The sequence below is a fragment of the Nicotiana tabacum genome, chromosome 23 (genome assembly GCF_000715075.1).
Source record: "Nicotiana tabacum cultivar K326 chromosome 23, ASM71507v2, whole genome shotgun sequence".
In the NCBI taxonomy this organism is placed as follows: domain Eukaryota; kingdom Viridiplantae; phylum Streptophyta; class Magnoliopsida; order Solanales; family Solanaceae; genus Nicotiana; species Nicotiana tabacum.
The window spans coordinates 92629305-92636422 of record NC_134102.1 but is presented as its reverse complement, the minus strand read 5'-3'; positions in this window follow the sequence as shown (position 1 = coordinate 92636422).

Genomic DNA, 7118 nt, shown 5'->3' with positions numbered 1-7118 from the left:
TTCAGACTTACACAAGAGATTTCTCAGTGAAGAACCTGGTTCATCAAGATTACTTGGTACGTATTCTCCACACTGAATATTTTGGAATAATAATATTTGAATTATGATCAAGAGGAGAGTCCCATTTAATCCTAACCTCTTTGAGCTTATCCATGACAAAATGAACCAGTTTCATTCAAAAAAGTCCCAAAACGCAATAAGTGCCTAGATTCTAGGAAAAGTCACAAACGTCTCCTCAAACTGACTCCTAGATTGATTAGACCTCTAAACTTCTGAACTTCTGTAAAGGTAGTTTGATGGGTTTAAAGTATCTTAGATTTATATTTTGATGATCTAACTAACTTATTGTTAAGAACCAGATAAAGAACCTGATGTACACTTGGTATATATCTCTATCAACGGACTCAAGCTAATGTGTGTTGTATGACTTCAGACAGAAAAGAATCAACTCAGGGACCTGATCCCTTTGAGTTTCCCTGACAGCACTACAAAGTCAACTCTACAGTTAGAAAGTGACTGTCTGCACTGTACATGCTACAGTGCAGAAACAGTGCAGCAGTCACTTCCCATTGGGAAGGGCTTTTTACCAACCAAGTATTTATATCATCTAAGTGATGCCATTAAAAGGATATTAACAAGAAGCATTGCAACAAAACATCACTTGAACACTTGTGATATTCACAAAAGCATTCAAGATCTGATCATCCAGCATTGAAGTCACAAGTGCATCAAGAACAAAGTGCAACACTACTACGGACCAGTTCCATAACAAGTCTTTTGTATGTCCTTAGTTGAGTTATATCTTTGTATTTGTTATTTATTGTAATTCCTACTTTGCTTATCTAGAAGCTTAAATTAGGAACCTCAAAAACCACAAACCCGTAGAGCTTGTGTTGTGACTAGAGTTAGTCATGAGTTGAAGTCTTTGTAATAGGTGTATTGCAAAGTGGCTTGTAATAAGTGTATTGCAAGTTAGTGAGGGATTAAGAGTTTAATTCCTAGGTTGTAATAGGTTGTAATCTAAAGATTGCTTAGTAGTGAAGTTAAAATCCTACCAGTGTAGGTCGTGGTTTTTTTATCCCCTTGAGCAGGGATTGTTTCACATAAAAATCTCTCGTGTCATTTACTTACTATTAGATTAGCTAGTTCTGTGGGAACTATTATAGGACCATATCTCTATACAGTTTGGTGGACTCATACATTCTATCAATTGGTATCAAAGCAGGTTCTTTCTAAAAGGTTAATACCTAGAGAGGATCCTCACCATGGCTGCTCCACCAAACTTCGAGGAAGGACAATCAACTTACAGGCCCCCAAGATTCAACGGCAAATACTATGGGTGGTGGAATACTCGAATGCATGACTTCATAATGGCAGAAGATTCCGAGTTATGGGATGTTATTTGTGATGGTCCATATGTCCCAACAAAGAAGGTAGGAGAACCTGCTGTAATGGTGCCGAAAACCAGTAAGGAGTACAATGACGCTGACAGGAAAGCTGTAGAGAAGAACTTTCGCGCCAAAAAGATTTTGGTGTGTGGTATAGGACCTGATGAATATAACAGGATTTCAGCCTGTCAGTCTGCCAAGGAGATATGGGAAGCTTTACAAACGGCACATGAAGGAGCTACTCAAGTAAAGCAGTCCAAGATCGATATGCTCTCCACTAAGTATGAGCTCTTAAGAATGAAGGATGTTGAATCCATTCAAGACATGTATACTCGATTCACTTCCATTATAAATGAGCTACACTCTCCTGGAGAAATCATTCCTAGGAACAAGCTCGTGAGGAAAGTTCTTAGTGTTTTACCCAGCTCCTGGGAAAGTAAGGTGAATACTATCACTGAAGACAAGGATCTGCAGACATTGACCATGGACGAGCTAGTTGGGAATCTGAAAACCTATGAGATAAAGAGAAAGAAGGACATTGAAAGAAGAGAACCAAAGAAGGAGAAAAACCTGGTACTCAAAGCTGAAAATAATGATTCCGGTGAGGAGGATAGTGACATGGCATACCTTACCAGAAGGTTTTAGAAAATGGTTCGAATAAATGGAGTTATACCAAAGGGAGGCAGTTCCAACAAACCAAAGAATTATGACCTCTGTCATAAGTGTGGAAAGCCAGGGTATTTCATCAAGGACTGTCCTCTTCTGAAGCAAGAGCATTTCAAGAACAACTCTGATAAAGCAGCCAAGAGGAGCCCGGTTCCTGACAAACACTTCAAAAGAAAAAAACGTAGCTGACAATGTTGTGAAGCAAGCTCTTGCATCATGGGGAGACTCCTCCAGTGAATCAGAAAAAGAAAATGATGCAGGTGATAGTTCCATGATGGCAGTTAAAAATGAAGCAAATGAATATGACTCAATATTTGCTTTGATGTCTCAGTTAGACGATGATGAAGATGATGACAATGATGAGATAAACTTTAGGGATGTTGAGAGGAATCTGAAATCCTACTCTCCCAAGAAAATCATGTCATTAGCTAATGTCTTGATTGATGCATATCATAGTCTTATGAGTGATAAGGATGCCTTGACCATAGAGTTAGGAGATGCTGAGCAGATTAGAGATGACTTGGTGGTTTGTGTAGTTGACCTGAAGGAAACTATAGAAAATCTGAAAAATGAGAAGGAGATTCTAACAGAAAAAATTGCTAGTGTAGAACATGAAAGAGATGATTTAATGGTAGTTGTAGTTGACTTGAAAGAAACCACAGAGAACTTAAGTAGAGAAAAGAGTGCCTTAGTGGAGAAAGTTTTCATTACTAAGCAAGAAAGAGATGATCTCTTAGTGGTAATCGTAGACCTAGAGGAAACAATTGAGGGACTTAAAGCAGAATGTAGGCCTGGAAATTCTGAAAAGGGGAAGGAAGTAGCTAGTGAGGCACATATTAAACTTGAAAATGAGCTAAATAATATGAAAACTAGTTTGTGTGCTGAGCTTGAGAAAAATAGGCAGCTTCAAGCAGAATTGGAGAAAGTAAAAAATGATCTTGAGAAATCTCTTAAGTGGACCTGGTCCTCAGATGTTATTACTGCCATGTACTTTAATAATGGTGGAAACAGGCAGGGAATAGGGTTCCAAAGGAAGAAATTTCCCTATAACCCTCATAGCAAGTACCTCATTGTACCTGATAACTGGTTTTGTACCCACTGTGGGAACAATGGGCATTTTAAGGAAAATTGCCAAACCAGAGTCCAGTCTGTTCAGAAAAATAAAGTTTTTGCTGAAAAAGTAACTACTGGAAGAGGACCAGGTGCCACTCACAAAAAACGCATGTTGCCTGCATGGACTAGAAGAGCTCTCATTCATCCCTTTTTCTCATTACAAGGGACCCAAACTTGTTTGGGTTCCTAAATCTAACCCTTGATTTATCTGTGCAGGGAACAGTGAAAGGAAGCAGTCAACAATGGATTATAGACAGTGGATGCTCTAAGCATATGACTGGGAATACCATGGACTTCCTTTCACTAAAAGCCCTGCAGGGAGGGAATGTATCCTTTGGATATGGGAAAAAAGGGCACATTCTTGGTGTTGGAAAAGTTGGAAAGTCTCTCTCACACTCAATTGAGAATGTGTACTATGTAAATGCTCTGAAGTATAGTCTCTTGAGTGTTTCTCAAATCTGTGATAAAGGAAACAAGGTGGAGTTCTTGTCAAAGGTGTGCACAATTACTAATCTAGTAACTGGTGAAGTGGTACTAGTGGCCAAAAGATACAAGAACATCTACGTTGCTGATTTCGAGTCCCTACAAAGTGGTGATATGAGCTTCTTGAAAGCAGTTGATGATGATGCAGAGTTATGGCACAGAAGGCTGGGACATGCAAGCTTCTCTCTTTTGAACAAGCTGATACAGAAGGGCCTGGTTCGTGGATTGCCAAATTCAAGGAGCACAGAGTGTGTGATGCATGTGCTATAGGAAAGCATGTGAAATCCTCATTCAAGCCAAAGAAGGATGCCAGCACATCAAAACCACTTAAACTCCTTCATATAGATCTATGTGGCCCTATGAGAGTGCCAAGCAGAGGAGGAAAAAGATATATTTTTGTGATAGTAGATGACTACTCAAGATTCACTTGGACATTATTTCTCATAACCAAGGATGAGACCTTCGAAGTGTTTGTAGCCTTTGTCAAGAAAATCCAAGTGAAAATGGAATCAAAAGTGGCTTGTATCAGATCCGGTCATGGAATAGAATTTGACAATGCCAAGTTTGATGAATTCTGCAGTGAAAATGACATCACCCACAAATTCTCAGCTCCAAGCACTCCACAGCAAAATGGAGTTGTAGAAAAGAAGAACAGAATCCTTGAAGATATGGCTAGAACAATGCTTATTGATAGTGGGATAGCCAAAAACTTCTGGACAGAAGCCATAAATACAGCCTGCTACTTGGTGAACAGGTGCATGATCAGATCCTTCCTGAACAAAACTCCCTATGAACTGCTCAATGGAAGGAAGCCCAAGCCGACTTACCTAAGAACGTATGGGTGCAAATGTTATGTTCTCAACAATGGAAAGGGCCAGCTTGGAAAATTTGACGCCAAAAGTGATGAAAAAATTTTTCTAGGGTGTTCCTCTCAAAGCAAAGCTTACAAGGTTTACAATAAAAGGACTCAGTGTGTGGAAGAAAGTGTTCATGTAATCTTCAACGAGACACTTCCATCTGGTGAGAAGAGCAACAAGGATGATCAAGACAGTGAGCCACTACTGGTTCTAGGAGAGATCACTGACATGGCAAATGGAAAGGCGGATATGATGAGTCAAATAAAGGAGACAAATGAAGGCAATGCAACCTCTTCCTCTCCAACTCAAGAGGAACCAGGTACACACATCACAACCACTGAAGCTGAAGAAAGAGTAGCTGATGCAGTTCAAAGTACCCCACAAGCAGCAAAAAGAGGAATTCAAGGGAACCATTCAGGATTGCCTAGCTCCTCCACTAATGAGATTCAGGTTCCAAATTGGAAACACAAAAGCTCTCATCCTCTCGATAATATAATAACCCCCCTAGATTCTGGAGTCCAAACTAGATCAAAAGCCAGAAATTCACTTGCCTTCTCAGCCTTCCTCTCCCAAATAAAACCCAAAAATATTAAGGAAGCCTTGAAGGATGCAGACTGGATCACAGCTATGCAGGATGAGCTGCATCAATTTGAAAGGAACAAAGTATGGAACCTGGTACCTAGACCCTCAGATAGAACCATCATATAAACCAGGTGGGGATTCAGGAACAAGCTTAATGAGCATGGAAATACTACAAGGAGCAAGGCAAGGCTGGTTGTCCAAGGTTACAATTAGGAGGAAGGGATTGATTATGATGAGACTTTCGCTCCAGTTGCTCGTATGGAAGCTATCAGAATTCTCATTGCCTTTGCATTACATATGGAATTCACCTTATTCCAAATGGATGTCAAAAGTGCATTTCTAAATGGTTTTCTAAAGGAAAAAGTCTATGTTAAGCAACCTCCAGGTTTTGAATGTCATAAATATCCTGAATATGTGTTCAAATTGGACAAGGAATTGTATGGTTTGAAGCAGGCTCCTCGAGCTTGGTATGAAAGGTTGTCAAAGTTTCTCTTAGAAAATGGCTTTACAAGAGGAAAAATTGACAACACTCTATTTCTGAAGAAACGAGGAAGGAACTTGCTTATTGTTCAAGTATATGTTGATGATATTATCTTTGGGGCAATAGCTGACTCACTTTGTGAGGAATTTACAAAACTCATAGGAAGTGAGTTTGAGATGAGCGTGATGGGGGAGCTGAACTTTTTCTTGGGTCTTCAAGTGAAGCAGTCCACGAAGGGAACTTGTATTAGTCAGCAGAAATATATCAAGGAGCTTTTGAAGAGGTTTGATATGGAAGCATCAAAGGTGATTGACACCCCCATTGCCACTGCCGCTAAGCTAGACATGGATGAATCTGACTCTCCTGTAAATCAAACAATGTATCAAGGCATTATTGGATCACTCCTCTACCTCATTGCCAGTATGCCAGATATTGTATTCAGTGTGGGTTTATGTGCAAGGTTTCAATCAAATCCCAAGGAATCTCATCTAAACGATGCTAAAAGGATTCTGAGATATCTTAAGGGAACACAAGACCTGGTTCTGTATTATCCTTCAGGTGACAACTTTAATCTTGTTGGTTATGCTGACGCTGACTATGCAGGTTACCTTGTGGATAGGAAGAGCACATCTGGAATGGCTCATTTCCTAGGATCCTGTCTGATTTCATAGGGTACAAGGAAGCAAAATTCAGTAGCTCTCTCAACAGCTGAAGCAGAATATATTGTTGTAGCGTCCTGCTGTGCTCAGCTCTTGTAGATCATCAACTATTGGAGGATTTTGGGGTATACACTGACTGTGTACCTCTGTTATATGACAACACCAGTGCACTCAACATGGCAAAGAAATCGGTCCAACACAAGAGAACCAAGCACATTGATGTGAAACATCATTTTCTTAGAGACAACGTGGAGAAGGGGCTTATTTGCATGAACTTCTGTAGTACAGAAGACCAAATTGCAGATATCTTCACCAAAGCTCTAAGCAGGGAATTTTTTGAGAGAAACAGGATGGCATTAGGGTTAATCAAGCCAAATTGAGAACCTGATTCCCTTCCCTATGGCTATGAAAATTACATTCATGTAAATCTAGCTAAAGTGTTTTCTGGCTAAGCTTAACTCACTTCTATTCCGTTGCAGGTAGACACGCATGATGATTATAGAAGCTGAAGGAACAATGCATGAGCAGCAAAAGAGAGTTAAAATTTTTTTTTTTTTAAAAAAAGGCCGGTCAGGAACCTAGTTCTTGTACCACAGGTTGGTAGTCTTGTGTTTATCTCATGCGTATCTCAAAAGAAACAAAAGTAACATCCACGTCATCCACCTTTTCAGACCTTGTATATCACGTCTTTTCTTTCAAATCTTTTCACTTCCTTCTGCAACGGTGCATCGTCCCACAAACCTACCGCCGTTTCAGAACCCGTTTCTCTCTTCCCTCATAATTATCCTTTCCATCCTTAAAACCCCTTCATTCATAACCTTGAGCGATCATCCCCCTCTCTCTCCATCCTTCCAGAATCTTCAATCTAACTATCTACCATGGCTGAAGA